This window comes from Elephas maximus, chromosome 2 (genome assembly GCF_024166365.1).
Source record: "Elephas maximus indicus isolate mEleMax1 chromosome 2, mEleMax1 primary haplotype, whole genome shotgun sequence".
Lineage (NCBI taxonomy): Eukaryota > Metazoa > Chordata > Mammalia > Proboscidea > Elephantidae > Elephas > Elephas maximus.
In genome coordinates, this window is record NC_064820.1 from 65,111,723 (window position 1) to 65,135,410 (window position 23,688).

Here is a 23,688-nt window from a genome sequence, read left to right on the forward strand (position 1 = left end):
AGACACCATGTCTGCTCACATGCTTGAGGCTGGAAACCTCATGCAGAAACTCTGGAAATGCAGATGGATCAGGTTTGGGACATTCTAAGTGAAATGTTCTGCTATACGCACAGTCAGGTAGAGTACAGACTCCTTTCCAACATCTCAGTCATTATAAACAGTGGAGGAGAAGGAGGAAGAGGAAACTGAAGGCAAAAGCACTCTGGAGAATCCTAGAGCTTGTTTTAGATTTCTAGGCTCCTGCTTTAATGGCAGCTTCACAGGTCTCATGAAATAGTCCCCAAGAGCAGACTGCCAGGTTAGGGGATCTCAGTACTTCTCTGATGCTGTTGTGGGCGACCAGAGACCTGTCAAGGGGCACCACTGGCCAGGGTGTGGGAGGTGGGAACCTGCAACGGCCCCGGGAATTCACCTGCTTGTTCTTGAGTATATCTCATGGCGACTGGGTCGTTTGGTAAAGAAAGAACTTAATCTGCTCAGGTTAGCTTCTTTGGTCCCAAATTAAAGATATCAAGTCTAAATGTGAGAAATGTGCCTGCCGCGTACAGCAAAAGGCCCTTCCAACAGGGCAGCTTATCTGGAGACTATACGAAACCACAAACCACTTAAGGCAGTGCAACACCAGAACAGAGAGTGCTTGCTTGAGGCATCTGATCACTTGGCCCATTTTGTTCAAGCCTGCCCCAACACTAATCAGAAGGCAGAGCTCCCCTGGGAGAACTTCCTGCTGGAATTCACTCAGCTAGGAATGGGACCTTGAGCTGCCTATGGTGGGAAGTGCCTGGCAGGAGCCCAGAAATCTAAAACAATGGCAACCATTTACAAGTAGACCCTGAATTGTAGAGATTTATCCAAACACAGCAAAATATGTTGGTTTTTCTGAGGGAAAAACACCATGAGGTGTTTTGAGGGCATGCCTATGGTTCAGGAATAGAGCCATATGCTTTTCCCTTTCTCTTTTGATATGCAGGAGGTTCTGGGCTCCCCACTGATGTCAGCTTTGGAAATCAGGCATCAGGGACAAACCTGCAAGAACAGAACTGGCTAGCCACAGATGCCGCTCAAGGACACAAAAACTGAAATAAGCTACAAGCTAGTCTTGGGATGGTGCAATTGGTTAACACACTTGGCCGCTAGCCAAAGGGCTGGAGTCTTAAGTCCACCCAGAGGAACCTTGGAAGAAATGCCTGGTTATCTACTTCTGAAAAATCGGCCATTGAAAACCCTAGGGAACACAGACTCTGATACACATAGGATTGCCATGAGTTGGAACTGACTGGAAGGCAACTGATGGAATGTGAAATAAGCTACAGGAAGTTACCAGCACAGGGATGGAGCTCAGTGGTGGAAGTGGGAACTGCAGGATAAGAACCAAATGGCTGTATCTCACCACTTACTAGGGAAGTTTGGAACTTTTCCTTCATACAAAGTAAGGGAGGAGAGAGGGACAGGGGAAATCAAGCTATTCCACAGAATGAATCATTGCTCATGGGAGAACTAATAAGGGAAACACTCCCTCAATGTTGCAAGGGCAGAGAGCAGGGGCAGCGTGGAGCGCAAAAAGGAAAAGGGAGTCAACCTTGTCTATTAGAAAGAGGCAGGTTACATCTAGGATGAGTCAGAAGAGGTGGGACCTCAGCCTGCAGGGATGATGCCTTCCCCATGTGCAGGTATCACACACACAGCCTCTGGTTGATGGCTCCTCTTGAGGCGCATTGGCTGGGGGTTGGAGTCTGGGTCTCCTGCATGGAAGGTGAGAATTCTACCACTGAACCATCAGTTCCCCGCAAAGACCAGATAGGATCCTGGATATCTTGGAGGATGTCAATGAGAATAGAGGCCATCAAGGACTAAAGGGATTCTTCCCCCAAAATTACCTGGATTTTACATAAGCTTCTTATAACTTGCAAAGGCAGAGGAGGGAGGCACTCATAGAGTGGAGCTGACAAAAATTAGGCTTCTACAACCTCTAGGAATAGGGGTTTGAAATAAAAATCAAGTTATGAAGAAATAAATTATGTTCTTACATAGCTGACTTAGTCAAGTGAGATTTGAAATCATTTTCTTTAGGTATGGAATCAGGTCAATACAATTCTTCTATCTTCTGTATCCCTTATATCAGTGATTCCCAAACTCGGCTGATGAACAGAATCACCCAAGAGAGACTCTGATTCAGCTAGCATGTTTCGGGGGAGCCTGCTCATTGGTCCAGTATGGGAACCTCTTCTTAATACTGCATCAACATTCTCAGAAACGACAACACAAAACAAGAGGAACAGGCATAGAATACATGACAAAGGATTCAGTGAACAAATATAACCTGGAAATGGCACAGCATCTGGGTCAAGAAGGGCAGGAACAAGAGATGCAATCAATACTGAAAAAAAGTTCTCCGGTGATTCAAAAGAACTTGCAAGAGATCTTTTGAGTCAGCACCCGTACACAGGATCTAAGGAAACGAATCTTAGGGGTGAAACAGTCTAGAAGTTCTCAAACGTCTTTAAAAAAAGAAAATCACCGCTACATGTTAGATCTTTTAGTAAGTTACAGAAAATTAGACCATAAGCCTTATCTTTTTTTTTTTTTTTTTCTGGTGAAAACGTCGTCGTTGTTGTTGCTAGGTGCCAACAAGTCGGTTCTGACTCATAGCAACCCTATGCACAACAGAACGAAACACTGCCCGATCCTGCGCCACCCTCACAATTGTTGCTATGCTTGAGCCCACTGTTGCAGCCACTGTGTCAATCCATCTTGTTGAGGGTCTTCTCCTTTTTTTGCTGACCCTCTATTTTACCTTCTCCAGGGACTGAGCCCTCCTGATAACATGTCCAAAGTATGTGAGATTTAGTCTCACCATCCTTGCTTCTAAGGAGCACTCTGTACTTTTTCCAAGACAGATTTGTGCATTTTTTGGCAGCCCATGGTATATTCAATATTCTTCGCCAACACCACAATTCAAAGGTGTAAAGTCTTCTTAAGTCTTCCTTATTCATTGTCCAGCTTTCTCATGTATATGAGGTGATTGAAAATACCATGGCTTGGGTCAGGCGCACCTTAGTCTTCAAGGTGACATCTTTGTTTTTCAACACTTTAAAGAGGTCTTTTGCAGCCAATTTACCCGATACAATACGTCTTTTGGTTTTTTTAACTGCTGCTTCCATGACTGATGATTGTGGATCCAAGTAAAATGAAATCCTTGACAACCTCAATCTTTTCTCCGTTTGTCATGATGTTGCTTGCTAGTCCAGTTGGGAGGATTTTTTTTTTTTTTTATGTTGAGGTGTAATCTATACTAATGGCTGTCTTTGATCTTCTTCAGTATATGCTTCAAGTCCTCTTCACTTTCAGCAAGCAAGGCTGTGTCATCTGCATGACACAGGCCGTTAATGAGGCTTCCTCTGATTCTGATGCCCCGTTCTTCTTCATATAGTCCAGCTTCTCGGGTTATTTGCTCAGCTTTCACATTGAGTCAGAATCAACTCGATGGCACTGGGTTTGGTTTTGGTTTTACACATTGAATAGGTCTGATGAAAGGATACAACCCTGATGCACACCTCTGCTGATTTTAAACCCCGCAGTATCCCCTTGTTCTGTTCGAACGACTGCCTCTTTATCCGTGTACAGGTTCCTCAAGAGCACAATTAAGTGTTCTGGAATTCCCACTCTTCGAAATGTTATCCACAATTTGTTAAGATCCACACAGTCGAATGACTTTGCACAGCCAATAAAACACAGGTAAACATCCTTCTGGTATCCTCTGCTGTCAGCCAGGACCCATCCCTGGGGTTCCACATCCTTTTCTGAATCTGGCTTGAATTTCTGACAGTTCCCTGTTGATATTCCTCTGCAGCCACTTTTGGATGATCTGCAGCCACAGAAGTACATATTAACTCTCTTTATTTAAATAGACTCAGGCCTGTCCTTCAATCAGGCTTAAGAGTTGTCATTTGTATGTCAAGCCAGCCCTCAAAGCGAATATCTTCACCATGCCTTCCATTCCTTACTACTCCATTATTTCATTTTGATTTTCACCTCTCACTTTCCCTTAACACGCAAACTCATTGCCATCGAGTCGATTCCAACTCATAGTGACCCTATAGGACAGAGTAGAACTGCTCTATAGGGTTTCCAAGGAGCAGCTGGTGGATTCAAACTGTCAACCTTTTGGTTAGCAGTTGGGCTTTCAATAGAGGGGTTCATTAAGAATCAGATGTTTCTGTTATGAAAAGAGGAAGCCCTGGTGGCGTAGTGGTTAAGTGCTACAGCTGCTAACCAAAAGGTCAGCAGTTCAAATGCACCAGGTGCTCCTTGGAAACTCCATGGGGCAGTTCTACTCTGTCCTATACGGTTGCTATGAGTTGGAATCGACTCAACAGCAACAGGTTTGGTTTGGGTTTTTTGGTTATGAAAAGAAGCAGCACTGGTGGTGCGGTGGTAAGCACTCAGCTGCGAACTGAAAGGTTCGCAGTCTGAAACCACCAGCTGTTCTGTGGGAGAAAGGTGTGGCAGTCTGCTTCCATAAACATTACAGCCTTGCAGACCCTACGGGGCAGTTCTACTCTGGTCTACAGGGTCACTATGAGTTGATTTGACTCGATGGCAATGGGTTTGGTTTTTCATGGTTTTGTTATGAAAAGATATTATTATACATGCATAACCTACCAGACTAATTCAGATTGCATTTCTGTTTGGCTCAAGTTCTACGGCATAATCATGACTCTTGAGTTTGGGCAAAGAGCAAGTCGAACTTTAGATGTTCTCTTAACAATCTCAACATGCAAACATGACAAATTGTTAGAAATGAAGAAGTCCTGGAAGCCAACATTATCTGCAATACAATTCATGTAAAGCCTTTAGTACAACGCTAGGCATTGTGCTACTTATCTTGAGTCCCTGTGAGGTGCAAACGGTAACATGCTAACCAAAAGGTTAGAGGTTTGCGTCCACCAGAGGTGCCACAAAGAAAGGCCTGTTGATCTACATCCGAAAAGTCAGCCATTGAAAATCCTAAGAAGTGTAGCTCCACTCTGATATTCATGGGGCCACCATGAGTTGGAGTGAACAGAATGGCAACTGGTTTATTATTACTCTTATTATAACAAAGGGTCTTCCTCCTCTAAGCGGCAGCAATCTCTACCCTTCTTAAGTGCCTTGTCCCAGCTCAGCAGTCTATGCTTGAAAAGACATGGTGAAGTTACAGAAAAATCAGAGAATCTTCAAGGTAAATGAAGGTTCGAATTACCAGGAGGTAAAGCTCAGCACCAGGCAGTAAGGGATCAGAGGATGAAGACAGTACCCCTGCCCTCAGGTAACCTCAATACATGCAAAGATTCTAGAAACTGGGATGAGTAACTCTGAAAAGAGAAAAGCATCCTAAAAACTACGCAGATGACAGTGACAACCTGGGCTGACTGGACTGTTTCTCTATTAGAAGAAATGACAGACAAGAGTCTGTAAGTACCTCAAGGACACTTTAAATCCTATTTATAATCTAAATCCTAATATAATGCCTTGAGTATAATATATAGATGCTCAATATATATTTGCTGAATCAATTTAAAAAGGTCTTAAACAAGAAAAATGAGGTAGGCAAGAGGCTTAGACCAAATGACCCATCCCTTAGGCTTTCCTTCCTACTCTTTCCAAATGGAACGCAAAATACTTCTCTAATTCATTCTCTCATCAAACAAAAAGTATTTTTTGAACATCTCATATTGTGCAAGGAGGTGCTAAGCAAGGGACAATATTACATTTTAAATATGATCGCTGAATTCAAATAACTTTCAGTCTGGCAGGAAATAAACACCTATACAGACATCTACAATGCAAAGCAGAATGCAGGGTCATGCAAACAGTTCACATAGGATATGAAAAGCCTTTAAGACTGCAGGCTCATATCAGGGGAAAAAAACATAATGGAAGAGAGGGTACACTAGATGAGGCTTCAGGATAAGATTTCACTGGGCAAAAATATGTGTACCTGGGAGACAGGAGGGGTATGCAGCCCAAGCAGGGGGACCTCCAAGGGAAAATTTATTCATGTGTTCATTCATCCAATATTCTTAAGTATCTGTTATATGCCAAGCACTGTTATAGGTACCAGCTATATAACAGCAAACACAACAAAAATCTGCCTTCCTAGAATGATGGAAAAGCTCCAAGTGTGTCTGCAGAATTCTTTTTAGTCCATTTTGGTAACGTACAGAGTTAAGGAAGGGAACAGTGGAAAGACCAAGGCAGAAAAGGTAGATTCCAGTGGTGGTACTTGATTGTGGAGGAAGCAAAGGCCAGGCTAAGGAATTTGAGACTTAGTTTTGTTGACAATGAGGAGTCATTACAGGTTTCTCAACTAGAGAGTGTCTTAATCAAACAGGTGCTTTGGGAAGATTAACTGGGTGGTAGGGTCCAGGTTTGGGTAACTGTACGGTGTGGTTTGGAAGCAGGGTTGACTAGGCAGCTATTGCATTCCATTGGGAAGGATCCAGCATAAACACCACTTCCTGTGAGATGCCACCTGATTCAGCCAGCCAGGACTTGTTCCACTAAGGTATTCTCCTAACAATCTGTCTCATCTATGACAGCACTTATTGCATAATACTGCAAATGTCTGCTTATTAATATTTGTCTTTTCCATGCACATACTCAACCTCATTATCTTTGTATTCCCAGTGTCTAGAGAAGTGCCTGGCATGTAGCAGAAAACATCTGTGGCATGAGCAAACAGTCAAGGGAAAACGTCAACTGAAGGTCAACTATAAAGAGAGGTGGCAATTCACATGGGAGCAGAATAAATCTCGGTGAGAAATGATATAGGAGGGGAAATGGCAAAGGGCAGCACCTTAGAGAACACTTGTGTTGAGGAAGCAGAGAGAGAATCCAGGGACAAACATAAAGACACAACAGCCAAAAAGCTGCAGAATGAGGCTAACTGGTAGAATCTGGCCTCTGTATGCCGAAGAATAGAAATGACTAAAAAAAAAAAAAATTAGTGAATGCTCACAAAAAGTTCATAGAAGCAACCAAATAAAGAAGGGCCATAGACAGATTTTCAAAATCTCCACAAGCTGTGGCTCAGGAAATGCCCTGGAGTAGTGGTATCCACAGCTCAGCTAGGTTCCTGACGCAGCACTGCCTCCTTCCCGCAGCTGTCTAAGTGATGCAAAAAAAAAAAAAAAAAGATCCAGAGAATTCTCACGTATCTCTAGATCTGAAGAGAAGCAAATTGACTAGCATCTTAATTTGTCTGTTCCTTCTCCAGCCTGGGAAATGAGCAACAGGCCAGACTGATGATGGAGGCTCCACAACGAACAGCTGAACAGATAAAGATGCCTTAAAGGTGTCCACTTGGGGATGGGCTACAACCCTGCAAGGCAGAGTGAATCTTGATATGGATATTTAATAACACTTCAAAAATGCCAGTACAACTCATATATAACCTGCCTTAGCAGATGTCTTCTTTCCTTTACCCTCTATGTCCTCAGGCTACAGAAAAAAAATGGGTATAAATTGAAATTCTCAGCCCTCAAACTGTAGCTCAGTGAGGATAAACAAATTGGACTCAAAAACTAGTATGGGAAAAGGTTAACATTATATCAGAGCAAACAGATGGTCTAACCTGGCCAGAGGTACCCAAGTATTTACAAAAAAAAAAAAAAACCCAGTGCCATACAAGATGGGGAGAAAAATGGCAAGACGGCTTCACAAATAAACTAAAAAAAAATTAAACCCATTGCCATCGGGCAGATTCTGACTCATAGCCCTAGAGGACAGAGTAGAACTGCTCCATAGAGTTTCCAAGGCTGTAAATTTTTATGGAAGCAGACTGCCACATCTTTCTCCTACAGAGTGGCTGGTGGGTTTGAACTGCCAACCTTTTGGTTTAGCAGCAGAGCACTTAACCAATGCACCACCACGGCTCCTTAAGAAAGACACATAGCATAAAAAACCGACCAAGGGGGGAGAAAAACAAAAATGAAATTCTCCTCAAGTGCTTTGTTAAAACATGTATTCATAAGATGATAAAACAAAATAATGAAATAAGAAACTAATTTGCCCAATACATTTTCACCTGAAGCTCAATAAAATTTAAAAAATTTATATAATGAAGTGAAACTGGAGAATGTAGAACCAAGGAAACAAATTGAGGATCAAAGTATCATTATAGCACTAATTAGTAAATTAGAGACAGCAAGAAACAGAATAGTTGAACATTCAATTCTTGACATAGAGGAAAGGCTGAAATAGCCAAATTGAAGGTGACAAATATTAAAGCAATAAAGAAAAGTTCTAGCAAGGGCAAAGATGATCCACTATAAGGTTAATTAGTGTTTCTAAAGTACAGAACTCAACAACAATAAAAAAAGTGGTAATATTCAAGTATTTAAAAATAGAAAATTTCCAGCTAACTTTACAGACAAAGCAAACCAGATTACAAGAAAATTTGATATCAACAATCAAAATCAATGCAATCCTGGTTAAATCGATGACCTGAAAGAAAAAATTTGTGTATCCATGCAGAAAAAGAAAAAAAAAAAAAAGAAATCAAAGAAGACACAAATAGAAAGTTATACCATTTCCTGAGACACCTGTTGAAAAGGCCTCTCCCACAGGCAATCACATTCAGGTGCCTCTTTAACCACACTTTGAGAAACACTTCACTATGGTTTTCTGTTTTTGTTTAAGACAATGCTTGTTAACACAGGAGTCCCTGGGTAGTGCAAATGGTTAACAAGCTCAGCTGCTAACCAAAAGGCTGGGAGTTCAAGTCCATCCAGTGGCATCTCAGAAGAGAGGCTTGGTGACCTAAAAAAAGAAGAAAAATCAGCCATCGAAAACCCTAAGGAGCACAGTTCTACTTTGACACAGATCTGGTCTCCATTGAGTTGAAACAGACTTGATGGCATATTAACACATGTGGATCTTTAAGTATTTTAGGTACTTAAGAAAATGAAATTAAGCATTTTATATAGTGTGGAGGAAAATATTTGGGGGCAAGAGAACTATAGAAGCAGTTTGGTGCAGCCTGGGGCACTGCACTTAATGACCCTCTTCCAGCTATGTCATAATCCTTAGCACACATCTTCATTTCCCATTCATGGGTCAGAATCCCATACTGACCATACTGAAGGTGAAAGGGGACAGTGAGTTTATTCATTTAGCATGCCCAACTCATAAAAGTCTTTGCATATGTATGGGTTGTTCTAAATCTACTGCTTAGCTATTGTCTAATACTTATCTAAGCTTCTGCTTAAAGGACTTTTATGGAGAATTCACATCAGAAGCATTGTTTTATCCAAAACTGGGGACAGATAAGCCTATATATTATCATTCAGCTGAATCAACGTTAAATAAATCTGTATCCTACAGCACACCGTAACCAAAGCTGATTCTCCGCTCATGTACACTGGCCCAGCAGGTCAGTTTTTCACAGCTGGCATCCCATCTGATAGGCTGGGCATCTTGCCACACTGGTTGTTAAATATTTTGATTCTCATTCCTGCTGGTACCTTTATATTTATTTGACAGTTATCATACTGCATTTTGTTTTGTTTATTTGTAGACATGTCTTACCTCGACTTAAAAACCATAAAATCTTGTGGGTTAGGGTAGGGGGTGACTACGCAAATCTTGTACTGACCTGGGGAGGTGAGGCAAGGAATAAATATCTGTGTTATTAATAAATCAATCAATAAAGGAAATTATTATAGCTGATGATCTCATTTTGCTGCACTGGCTAGGAGGGTGGCCCAATTTTCTCAATTTGTTACATTGCAACCAATGTTTAAGTTAGAAGCATAAGTAAATAAGGCATATTTACCATGAAACAACCCACATGACAAGGTCAGCTTCTCAACGTTTTGCAGTTTAATTATATTCTAAAGGAGGCCTGATGGCATAAAAGGTTAACCACTTGGCTACTAACCTAATGGTTGGAGCTCGAACCCAACTCAGACTTCGCGATCTGCCTCCATAAAGATTACATTCAAGAGCCAAGAAAAACCTTATGTGGCAGTTCGCCTAACAACACAACAATCGTATTCCATTTATACTCCTGCCCTTTAATGAGTCTGTACTTGATCCTCTCAAAAGATTTTCTTTAACAGGATTTAATTCTAAAAAACTTGAGGAATGTGTTTTCATGAAATGCCTGTTGTACTTTTTTTTTTTAACTTTAGGAATAAAATTAGTTGTATTTTGTTCATTTGAATTATGGCCATTTAACCAAATCCTGATGGCTTGAAGGAAGCCATGAACATCAGTACCTTTTATCTGCCTTGGACCCTGATATATACCCAGACTAATTTGAATTTTCCCTCTTTTCCTCTCTCCTGCCACACTTTGTTAAAAAGACAAATAAATAATGAAACACCAAGAATAAACAGAAACTGAAAATGGGGGTCTAGATAACTCATACAAAAACAATCAACTTTTATCTTCATTTGGACTTTATTGTCCAGTGCAGTTTCAACTTTGAGGTTCATTGCCAAAATACAAAACAGGTACCAAAATTCAGCAGTGCTACAGATGGGATTAACAAGAAACACACCCTTTGTTATTGCTCATATAAATTTCCTACAAATTAGAAGTGCTTTTCCTTTCAGACAGTACATAGAAGGATATATATTATTCCAAAGTCTAAAAAACTCATAATTAGTCAAATTTCACATAAAATGTTTAATCTTCTTTGGTTTATTGTAACATTACAAATTTGATCATACATAAGTCTAGCATCTATCTAATTTTTTTAATTAAAAGAATAATCTCTTTAAAAAATGGTACAAATAAATTACAAATCTCCAGAGTAGTAAAAGCCTAACAGCATCTTTTCAGAATAGCTTACTACTGATGTATTTATCACCTAGCAAATTTCTAAGTGTCTAACTGATAGCCACCTAGGTGAAGATACAGGAGCACTAGTCTTATGTAAAGGAACTCTGATGGCACAGTGGTTAAAGCACTCAGCTGCTAACCGAAAGGTCAGGTTTGAATCCACCAGCCTCTCTGCAGGAGAAAGATGTGGCAGTCTGCTTACCAACTTCTGCAGCCTAAAAATTGATCAAACATACAATTGAGATGCACTGATAATTACTGGTGATTGGAATTTAAAAGCTGGAAACAAACAAGAAGGATTGGTAGTTGGAAAATATAGCCTTAGTGATAGTAATGACACAGGAGATCACACAATAGAATTTTGCAAGACCAACGACCAGTTCATGGGAAATAGCTTTTTTCGACAACATAAACGGTAACTGTACTGGTGGACCTTGCCAGATGGAATACACAGGAATCAAGTCAGCTACATCTGTGGAAAGATATGATAGAGAAGCTCAATATAATCAGTCAGAACAAGGCCAGGGGCTGACTGTGGAATAGACCATCAATTGCTCATACGTGCAAGTTTAAGTTGAAGCTGAAGAAAATTAAAACAAATCTACAAGAGCCAAAGTACGACCTTGAGTATATATATATATCACCTGAGAGACCATCTCAAGAACAGATTTGACACGTTGGATGCTAATGACTGAAACCAGACAAGTTGTGGGATGACATCAAGGACAGCATACATCAAAAAAGCAAAAAGTCATTATAAAAGACAGGAAAGAAAGAAAAGACCAAAATGGGTATCAGAAGAGACTCTGAAACTTGCTCATGAACATAAAGCTGCCAAAGCAAATGGAAGAAATGATGACATAAAAGAGCTGAGCAGAAGGGTATCTCGAGAAGACAAAGTATTATAATGAAATGTGCAAAGACCTGGAGTGAGAAAACTAAAAGGAAAGAACACATTAGGAATTTCTCAACCTGAAAGAAATCAAGAAAAAATTCAAGCCGCAAGTTGGAATATTGAAGGATTCTGTGAGCAAAATACTGAACAACACAGGAAACATCAAAAGCAGATGGAAGGAATACACAGAGTCAGTGTACCAAAGAGAACTGGTTGACATTCAACCATTTCAGGGAGTAGCATATAATCAAGAGCCAAGGGTATTGAAGGAAGAAGTCCAAGTTGCACTGAAGGCATTGGCAAAAAACAAGATTCCAGGAATTGTCAGAATGCCAACTGAGGTATTTCAACAAATGAATGCAACACTGGAAGCACTCACTCATCTATGCCAAGATATTTGGAAGACAGCTGCCTGGCCAACCGACTGGAAGAGATCCATATTTGTGCCCATTCTAAAGAAAGGTGATCCACATCATACACAAAAACAAAGTAAAACTGGATTAAGGACCTAAATATGCAAAGTCAAACCATAAAATTCTTAGAAGAACAAGCAGGTGATAATCTTAAACCATTGCTAGTGGGAATGCAAAATGGTACAGCATTTTGCTGGAAAACAGCGTGGTGGTTCATCAAAAAAACTAAAAATAGAACTACCATACGACCCAGCAATTCTACCCCTAGGTATATAACCAAAAAACTTGAAAGCGGATAATCAAAGAGAGACTTGAACACCAATGTTCATTGTAGCACTATTTACAATAGCCAAAAGGGAAACAACCTATGCTCATCACCAGATGAATAGATAAACAAAATGTAGTACATATATACGATGGAATACTATTCAGCCAGGAAGAGAAATGAAGTCTTGATATATGCTATAGCATGGATGGAGCTTGAAGGCATTATGCTGAGCAAAATAAGCCAATCACAAAAAAACTAATATTGTATGACCTCCCTTATATGAAAACACAAGTAAAGGCAAATACGTAAAGAACAAAGTTTATCTGTGGTTACCAGGATTGAGAGGGAGGGGTTAAAGGGGGATTAACAGTGATGGAAAAATCACATTGATTAAGGGTAGCATTGCAGAGCAGATTATTAGAATTGTTGTCAGTAAGTTATATGCCTGTACAAAGCTGAATTGGCAAAAGTTGTGTGACAAATGTACTTACAACAAAGACAAAAAAAAAAAAGAGCACCTGTTGAGGCTGCCTGTGTACAACTAGACACCTCATGGGTTTTAGTTTCTTGATTTGGAGGTTTCATGGGACATCCCAGTTAACTGGCCTAATAACTGGTTTAGTGCTTCTATTCTACCTCCTAGTTTGTTACATAATGCCTGGGATCTTAAAAAGCTTGCAAGAAGCCATCCAAAGCACAGTAATTGGTCTCCATTCACTTGGAGCTACAGAGGAAGGAGAAAAGTCAAAAACAGGAGAAGGATGTGTAGCTAATTGCCTACAGGAACAATTGCCTCTTTTACCATGAGACAAGAAGAACTGGCTGGTGCCCAGCTATTAGTGAATATTTTGATCGAAGATTCCATTGAAGAATCCTGGTCAAAAGGAGAAAACTGCAGAATAGAATTTGAAGTCCTCATGGATTCTAGACTTTCTGGAGCCATGGAAAATGGATGAACCCCTGAAACTATTGCCCTGAGAAAATCTTTAAACTTTAAACCAAAAATATGCCCTGAAGTCATCTTAAAACCAAACAATAGTTTAGCTTAACTGGTAAAAAAAAAAGTCTGTCTTGAATATTATGCTCTTTTAAGAACTATCTATATGAGATCAACTTGACAACAGCAACTTGAACGACTAGATAGGAAACTTAGAAGGCAGAGAGTTTATGTTAATGAGGGAGAAACAACTCAGAAAAGGAGGGTGAGAATGCTTGCACAACTCAAAGTATAATCAATGTCACAAAACCGTACACATATAAACTGTTGAACTGGTGTATGTTTTGCTGTGTATATTCTCAACAACAAAATCAATAAAATTTAGAAGAAGAAGAAGAAAAAAAAAAAAACTTTACTCAAACAGGTTTCAATCACAAGAATCCCCAGAGATGAGGACTTCAGGTTGGCACAAGTTGACTTGGGCCTACTGAGACGTCTTTCCGACCTTTGTCAAAGAAGTTGCTTAGCTGATCTTGTTGCCTGCTTGCTTTTGAACATTTTGGTTAATTTATGAAAGCAGAGGAACTGCTTTCATCTGAGGAACACAGTGGCAAAGTTCCTACGGCAGGAAGTGTTTGTTCCTACAAGTCTCATACATAGTGGTCACAAGGGAAACTCTGGTATTTTGTTTTACTTGCTTGGACTTTATTGTAATTTTATGATTGTTTCAGTGTTTTTATCCGAGAGCTAACTAAGACAAAAGAATATGACAAAATTGTCTTTAAGGGTCTTCATTATTCAGTCCAATCTACCTTTCCAATTTCTGTGGCTGCTTTTCACCTTTACAAATCTTTATCTACTACAACTTGAATACTGGTCTTTCAACGAGCGCCCTCTGAAGTTTCCCAAGTGCGTGTTCCTGTTAGCAGAAATAATATGGTAAGAGCAAAAATAAACAGTTTATGAGTTTTGGGGTTTGGAGGGAGGGAAAAGGACAGGTGGAAAATGGTGTACTAAAAAAAAAAAAAAGCTTTTAACACTAGAGAGTACTAGGGAATGGTGAGAAGTAAATTTAGATGGAAAGAGTAGATTCAGATAATGGAGCTGAGAACTTAGGACTTCATGTGATTTATAATGCAGAGTCATTGTAGGTTCTTGAGAAGGGGAAAAAGATATTGAAAGCTGCATTTTAAGATGATTGTGTGTGCGTGTGAATAATATTAACCCAAAGCATGGATTAAAGGGAAATAAGAGTGCAGGCAGGATTTATCCGGGCCCAGTTGCAATAATCCAGGTGTGAAGTGGGGCTGGTCTGGTTGTTAGCAATAAGAATGGAAAGTCAGGGGAATCTGTTAATAGCTCATGGGTTAGGGGTAAAGAGCTCAGTCAAGGATGACTCTAGTACTTTGGAGTCAAAGAAAAGTCAGGCCATTAACAGATCTGGAGGAGTTGGGTAAAGCATCTGTTTGATGGAAGGTAGAAGGTTGGCCAGATGAGTTCTTCTGGGGGTTATCTGGGTTTCCTGCTACAGTGGAATATTCACGCTTCAATGTTTATTGGCAGTTAGAAATAGTGGACTCTGATATATGTGGATAATTAGGGTTCAGAGTGTAGGGTCAAAGGGAGTCATTACTACAGTGTTAGGCAGGGTATCGCAATGGAAGGAGTAGATAAAAAGAAAAGTGCTAAGGATTGAGGGAGGCATCCCCTGGGCAGGGGCATGAAGAGGAGAACTTCCTGAACAAAACTGTTGAGGGATGGATGATGCAAAGGAAAGAGCCCAGTCAAGAGAGTGCTATGTTCTGAAAGGCAAGGCCAAGGCTTTGGGAAGGAAGGAGTGGTCAGCAAGGTGGGACTACAGGGAAATCAGGATACTTAAGAATTCAGGAAAAGCCTTTGAGCTTAGCAAGAAGGAGGTTACCTCCATTATGTTCAGCTCTGGTGAGCAAACACCTCTAACCAAGCAAGATGCTTCTCAGAGCACAGTCACACCCATCATCTCATCCAGCACCCCTTAGAGATGGTAAGGTTCAGAATCCCTACTGCAATGAATCACTGTACTTCTACTCAAGAACAATTCCACTCCCTTATTTCATTATTATATGCCTATTCCTTGTTTTTTTTGTTTAGATTTTAGCAACTTGTCTGTTCCAACCTGATTAGGGGCTTATCAATATTGTTACAATTACAACACATATTTTCTGATAAAAATTAAACATACCAAATAATAAATTTGACTCCCTATTGCCAAATTTATCACCAAGGATCTCTTTTTCTTTGTGTCCTTTCCTTTCTCCTCAAAATAAGTTTTTTCTTTTTATATTTCTTATTTTTATTTTTGTCTAGGACTCAGATTAAGGTTGAGCCTAGATAAGTAGAGAATCATTCTCAATAGTGACTAGAGGAGAGCTTGAATCAAAGGAAGCACAGAATGACAGTGGTGCTGTGGGAAAAAGACTTTAAAGTTCGTGGAAAGATGATGAGTTGCTCCTAACTATTATTCTTCTTAAAGGAGCCCTGGTGGCGCAGGGGTTAAGACCTATGGAGAGATACGGCTGCTAACCAGAAGGCTGGCAGTTCAAATCCACCAGCCACTCCTTGGAAACCCCATGGGGCAGCTCTACTCTGTCCCATAGGGTCACTATGGGTTGGAATTGGGTATTTCATGGGTATTCTTAAAATTTGGCTGATATTAGACTGAGATTTAAGATCAACATACCTAATGTAAGAATGATTTGAGCTTATATTCCTAAATTTTATTTGGAGGAACACAAACTCTACAGTTCAGATGAGAGAATGGAAGAAATCCAATAAATATTGCTTCTATCCTAGGTGGCAAAAGAAAGTAAAGGTGAAATCTTTTGTGATTTGTATGGTGCAAGTTAGTGGTAGGACTGCATTTTCATATAATGATGATTATCTGAGATAATAAAGTCTATCAGAAGGGAGTTCCAGTTGACAAAAACTTGTTATCCTTAGGTACCTTCCAGTCGGTTCTATTCATAGCAACCATATGTACAACAGAACAAAACACTGCCCAGGCCTGTGCCATCCTCACAATCATTGCTATGTTTGAGCTCATTGTTGCAGCCACTGTGTCAGTCCATCTCACTGAGGGGCCTCCTCTCTTTTGCTGACCTTCTACTTTACCAACCATGATATCCTTCTCCAGGGAATAGTCCCTCCTGCTAAAATGTCCAAGTACGTGAGACAAAGTCTCTCCACGATTGCTTCTAAGGAGCATTTCGGCTGTACTTCTTCTAAGAGATTTGTTCGTTCTTCTTGTAGTCCATGGTATATTCAGTATTCTTCACAACCCCATAATTCAAATGTATCAATTAGGTCTTCCTTATTCATTGTCAGCTTTCACATGCATATGAGGCTACTGAAAACACCATGGCTTGGGTCAGGGGCACCTTAGCCCTCAAAGCAACATCTTTGCTTTTCAACAATTTAAAGAGGTCTTTTGCAGCAGATTTGCCCAATGAAATATGTTGTTTGATTTCTTGACTGCTGCTTCCATGGGCATTAGTTGTGGATCCTAGTAAAATGAAATCCTTAACAACTTCAATAGTTTCTCTGGTTATCATGATGTTGCTTAAGGGTCCAGTTGTAAGGATTTTTGTTTTCTTTATGTTGAGGTGTAATCTGTACTGATGGCTGTAGTCTTTGATCTTCATTAGTAAGTGCTTCAAGTTCTTTTCAATTTCAGCAAGCGACGCTGTGTCATCTGCATATCACAAATTGTTAATGAGCACTCCTCCAACTCTGAAGCCATATTCTTCTTCATGCAGTTCAGCTTCTCGAATTATTTGCTCAGCATACAGGTTGAATAAGTACAGTGAAAGGATAAAACCCTGACACACACCTTTCCTGACTTTAAACCTTGCAGTACCTGCTTGCTCAGTCCAAAAAACTGCCTGTTGGTCTGTGTATAGGTTCCACATGGGCACAATGAAGTGTTCTGAAATTCCAATTCTTCACGATATTATCCATAGTTTGTTATGATCCACATAGTCAAATCCCTTTGCATAGTCAATAAACACAGGTAAACATATTTCTGATATTTTCTGCTTTCAGCCAAGATCAATTTGACATCAGCAATGAATATCAAAGACTACAGCCTTCAGTATGGATTGCACGTCAACACGAAGAAAACAAAAATCCTCACAACTGGACCAATAAATAACATCATGATAAACAGAGAAAATACTGATGTTGCCAAGGATTTCACTTTACTTGGATCCACAACTAATGCCCATGGACACAGCGGTCAAGAAATAAAATGATGTATTTCCTCGGGCAAATCTGCTGCAAAAGACCTCTTTAAAGTGTTAAAAAGCAAAGATGTCACTTTGAGGACTAAGGTGCCCCTGACCCAAGCCAGAGTATTTTCAATTGCCTCATATGCATGTGAAAGCTGGACAATGAATAAGGAAAACTGAAGAAGAATTAATGCCTTTGAATTACAGTGTTGGCAAAGAATATTGAGTATACCATGGACTGCAAGAAGAGTGAACAAATCTGTCTTGGAAGAAGTACAGCCAGAATGCTCCTCGGAAGGGAGGATGGTAAGACTTTGTCTCACATGTTTTGGACATGCTATCAGGGTTTTTTTTTTTTTATTTTTAGCAGGAGGGACCAGTCCTTAGAGAAGGGCGTTATGCTTCGTAAAGTGGAGGGTCAGTGAAAAAGAGGAAGACCCTCAATGAGATGGACTGACACAGTCATTCTAACAATGGGCTCAAGCATAGCAATGATTGTGAGATGGCATAGAACTGGGCAGTGTTTCATTCTGTTATACATAGGGTAACTGTGAGTCAGAACTGACTCGGTGGCACCTAACAACAACAGCAATGGTATCCCTCGTTCCACATCATCTTCTGAATTCATCTTGAATTACTGGCATTTCCCTTTCAATATACTGCAGCAACCGTTTTTGAATTATCTTCAGCTAAAATTTACTTGCGTGTGATATTACTGATATTGTTTGGTAACTTCTGCCTTCTGTTGGATCACATTTCTTGTTTTTTCCTCTAAATATTATTTATTTTACTATTGTTGTTGAGAAGATGCATAGAAAACATACACCAATTCAACAGTTTCTACAAGTACAATTTAGTGACAATGATTAACATTCCTCGAGTTGTGCAACCATTCTCACCCTCCTTTTTTGAGCTGTTCCCTCATTAACACAAAGTCTCTGCTCCCTAAGGTTCCTATCTAATCTTTTGAGTTGCTATTATGAATTTGAGCCTCAGTGGCTAAGTGGTTAACCACTCAGTGGTTAAGAGCTCAGCTGCTAACCAAAATGTCAGCAGTTCGAATCCACAGTGGCTCCTTGGAAACCCTATGGAGCAGTTCTACTCTGTCCTATAATGCTGCTATGAATCGGAATCAACTCGATGGCAATGGGTCTGGTCTGATCTAAAAAAGCATAATGCTCAAGGCAGATATTTGTTACTTGTTAAGCTAAACTACTGTTCAGTTTTAAGATGACTTCAGGGCATACTTTTGGCTTAAGGTTTAAAGATCATCTCAGGACAATAGTTTCCCTCCTGCCCCTGGTAACCACTAATAAACTCTGGTCTCTATACATTTGCCTTTTCTTGTCTTTTTATATAAATGAGGTCATATAATATATGCCCTTTTGTGATTGGCTTATTTCACTCAGCATTATATCTTCAAGTTCCATCCGGATTGTAGCATGTATCAAGACTTCATTTCTTCTCCTGGTTGAATAGTATTCCATTTTATGTATGTACCATATTTTGTTTATCCTTTCTTCGGCAGTGGGTTTTTTTGGGTTTCTTCTGTTGATGGGCATTTAGGTTGCTTCCACCTTTTGGCTATTGTGAGTAGTGCTGCAATGAGCATTTGGTGTACAGATCTCTTTTTGAGTGTCTTCTTTCAAGTCTTTTGGCTATATACCTAGGGGTGGAATTGCTGGGTCATATGGTAGTTCTATTTTCAGTTTTTTGAGGAACCACATCATTTTCCACAAAGGCTGTACCATTTTGCATTCCCATGAGCAATAGTTCATGGTTCCAGTTTCTCCACATACTCACCAACATTTATTATTTTCTGTTTTTCTTCTTTTTTTTTAATCTTATCCACCCTACTGGGAATGAAATGGTATCTCGTTGTTGTTTTGATATGCATCTCTCTGATGACTAACAACACTGAACATCTTCTCATGTTTGTGGCCATTTGCACGTCTTCTTTGGTAAAATACCTTTTCAAGTCCTTTGCCCACTTTATGATTTGTCTTGTTTTTAAGTTGCCAAAGTTTTATATATTTTTTGGTTATTAGATTCTTGTTGGATATATGTTTTCTGAAGATATTCTCCCAGTCAGTATCTTGTGTAAAGACTTTTGGTGAACAAAAGTCTTTAATTTTTATGAGGTCTCATTTATTTGTCTTTTGCTGTTTGTACTTTTGTTATTACATTAGATAATCCATTATTGAAAACTAGACCTGACAGTGTTGCCCCTGCTTGCTCTTCTAAGAATTGTATTGTTTTAGTTTACATATTTAGGTCCTTAATCCAGTTTGGATTTGTTTGTATGTATGGTATGAGGTGTGGATTCTGTTTCATTTTTCTGCATGTGGAAATCCTGTTTTCCCAGCACCATTTATTGAAGAGACTCTTCTTTCCCCATCAAATGGATTTATCACCCTTGTCAAAAATCAGTTGACCAGAGATGTGTGGGTTTATTTCTGGACTCTCAATTCTATTCCATTGATCCCCATATCTATTGTTACACCAGCACTAGACCGTTTTTATTATTGTAGCTTTATAAAAAAACAAATCAAACTCGTTGCCATCGAGCTGATTCCCACCCATATCAACCCTATAGGACAGAGTAGAACTGCTTCATAGGGTTTCCACAGAGCAAATGGTGGGTTCGGACTGCTGACATTTTGGTTAGCAGTCAAGCTCTTAACCACTCTGTGGCTATATAAAAATATACGTGGCTATATAGTATGTTTTAAATCAGAAAGTATGAATCCTCCTACCTCCTACTTGGTTCTTCACTTTCAACATTGTTTTAGCTATTTAGGGACTCTTTCCATTCCATATAAAGTTGAGGAATAGTTTTTCTATTTCTTTAAAGATGGCTGTTGGAATTTTGACCGGAATTGCATTGAATCTATAGATCACTTTGGGTAGTAGTGGCATCATAACAATATTGAGTATTACAATCCAGGAACATAGAACACCTTTCCATATATTTAAGCCTTCTTTAATCTCGTTCAGCAGTGTTTCACAGTTTTCATTGTATAAGTCTTTCACATTCCTGGTTAGATTTTTTCCTAGTTATTTTATTCTTTTAGATGCTATTATTGTGAATGAAATTGATTCCCTAACAATTTGTCATTGCTGGTATATAGAAACCCAAATGATTTTTGTTTGTTGATGTTGTACCCTGCAACTTTGCTAATTCCTCTATTAGCTCTAGAGGTTTTCCTGTGGCCTCTTTGGGATTTTCTATATATGGCATCATATCATCTGCGAATAGAGATAATTTTACTTCTTCTTTTCCAATCTGGATATCTCTTTTTATTTTTTTTTCTTGTCTTATTGCTCTGGCTAGGATTTCTAATAGAATGTTGAATTGAAGTGGTGAAAGCAGGCACCCTTGTTTTGTTTCTGATTTCAAGGGGAAAGCTCTCAGTCTTTCTCCATTAAGTGTAATATTGGCTGTTGGCTTTTCATATATGCCCTGAATCATATTGAGGAATTTCCCTTCTATTCCAATCTTCTTTAGGGTTTTCATTAAGAAAGGGTGTTGGATTTTATCAAATGTTTTTCTGCATCCATAGATATGATCATGTGGTTCTTTTTCTTTGTTCTATTGATGTGGTATATTATATTGCTATTCTAATGTTGAATCATCCATACATTTCTGGAATAAATCCTGCTCGTTCATGGTGTATGAATTTTAATATGCTGCTGGATTCTGTTCACTAGTATTTCACTGAAGATTTCTGCATCTATAGTCATAAGAGATACTGGCCTGTAGTTTTTTCTTGTGGTGTCTTTGTCTGGTTTTGGTATCAGGGTTACGTTTTCTTCATAAAATGAATTAGGGAGCATTCTCCCTTTGTCTAACTTTTGAAAGAGTTTAAGCACTATTGGCGTCAATTCTTCTTTAAATATTTGGTAGAATTCCCCAGTGATGCCATCTGGTCCAGAACATTCCTTTTGTTGCAAGGTTTTTGATCACTGATTCGATCTCTTCACTTGTTATGGGTCTGTTGAGACTTTATATTTCCTCTTGAGTCAGTCTGAGTAGGTTGTGTGCTTCTAAGAATTTGTCCATGTCACCTAGGTTATCCATTTTGTTGCCATATAGTTGTTCATAATATTCTGTCATAATTCTCTTTATTTCTATTGGCTCAATTTTAATGTCCCCTCTTTCATTTTTTACTTTGGTTATTTACATCTTTTCTGCATCAGTCTAGCTAAAGGTTTGCCAATTTTATTGACCTTTTCAAAGAACCAGCTTCTGGTTTTATTGATTCTATTGTTTTTCTATTTTTGATTTTATTTATTTATGCTCTGATCTTTGTAATTTCCTTCCTTCTTGTAGGTTTAGGCTTTATTTGCTCTTCTCTTTCTTGTTCCTGGAGTTATTGAGTTAGGCTGTTAAATTGAGGTCTTTTTTTTTTTTATGTAGGCATATATTGCTATAAGTTTCTCTATGAGTACTGACTTTACTGCATCCCATATGCTTTGGTATGTTGTGGTTTCATTTTCATTTGATTCTAGGAAATTTTTTATTTCTTCCTTGCCCCATGGTAGCTTAATAGTGCGTTGTTTAATTTCCACGTTTGTGTGTTTTCCAGGTTTTTTTTTTTTTTTTTCCTGTCATTGATTTCTAGCCTCACTCCACTGTGGTTAGAAAAAATATTTTGTATGATTTCAATCTTTTAAATTTATCAAGACTTGCTTTGTCACCTAAATTGTGGTCTATCATGGAGAATGATGCATGTGCACTGGAGTAGAATATGTATTATGCTTTTTTGGGGTGGAGTGTTCTATACATATCTGTTAAGTCTAGCTGGTTTATATGATTAAGTTTTTAAAACTGGTACACTTAAAAAAAGAATATCATTTTAATAATGAATTACTGTTGTTGTTGCTGTCACTTAGTCAGCCCCAACTCACAGCAACTCCATGCGCAATGGAACCAAACTTTGACTAGTCCCGTGCAATCTCCATGATCAATTGAGGATCAGACCATAGTGATCCACAGGGTTTTCACCAGCCAGTTTTCAGAAGTAGATCACCAGGACTTTCCTCCTAGTCTGTCTTGGTCTAGAAATTCTGCTGAAGCTTAAGCAGAAATTCCTAAGAAAGAAGCAGACCGATGGATGACAGTCAGCTTTCTCAGCCAGTCTCAGTTCTTGTCTTGGAGTACTGCTCAACAACTGAAGAGGTGTTACCAGATTCTGTGAGAAGATTTGCAGGGAATTTTCATGAAGAAAGAAAGGGAGATGACCTGGCATACCACAGGCAATGCAACTAGGTTCATGCCCTGATATCAGTGTAGTCTCTATTTCCTGAGGCATGGGAGTAGAGCTAGTCACTACCAAACTTATCCAAGAGAGTATCAACAGCTCACACCTACTGAAGGCTCTAGGCGTTTCACATTATCCTATCTAATCCTCGTAGCAACTCTTTGGGAGAGGGATCGTTATCTTATTTTATTAATAAGGAAACTGAAGCTCAGAGAAATTGCCCTAGATCACAGTTATTAAGGCACAGAGTAGGAACTCCAAAGTCCAACAGGAATCTAGTCTATGCCCACCCTCTACAACTGCTTCTCAGTGTGGAAAGTATTGAGAAGAACAAGATGGTGAGACAGATTTATGCAATCAACCCGCATTTATTAACACCATGGTAGGCACTGTGTTGGGGGTTCAAAAGTAGACCAGACAACCATTTCACACCCACTAGGATGAGTATGGAAACCCTGGCGGCATAGTGGTTAAGTGCTACAGCCACTAACTAAAGGGTTGGCAGTTTGAATCTGCCAGGAGCTCCTTGGAAACTCTATGGGGCAGTTGTACTCTGTCCTATAGGGTCGCTATGAGTTGGAATGGGCTCAAGGGTACTGGGTCTGGGAGGATGGGTATAATAAAAAAAAGACAGATAATAACAAGTGTTGATGAAGATATGGAGAAATTGGAATGCTATTACCTTGCTGGTGGGAATGTAAAATGGTTCAGCCACCTTTGGTAGCTCCTCAATATATTAAATGTAGAGTTATCATATGACCCAGTATTCCCCTCCTAGACATATACTCAAGAGAACTGAAAATATATATTCCACAC

General features: G+C 39.4%; 1 protein-coding gene across 5 annotated transcripts in view; it reads right to left on the bottom strand.

The window, feature by feature from the left end:
* The window catches only part of ELOVL7 (ELOVL fatty acid elongase 7), a 115,570-nt gene that overhangs the window by 33,781 nt on the left and 58,101 nt on the right, over positions 1-23,688 (bottom strand). For 2 of the 5 annotated variants that reach the window (XM_049857676.1, XM_049857663.1), the window contains exon 2: positions 8,571-8,802. The exons of the other annotated variants lie outside the window; for them this stretch is intronic. The gene's annotated coding sequence lies outside the window, so the exon portion shown is untranslated. The remainder of the gene's footprint in view (positions 1-8,570; positions 8,803-23,688) is intronic. 5 annotated transcript variants of the gene reach the window in all.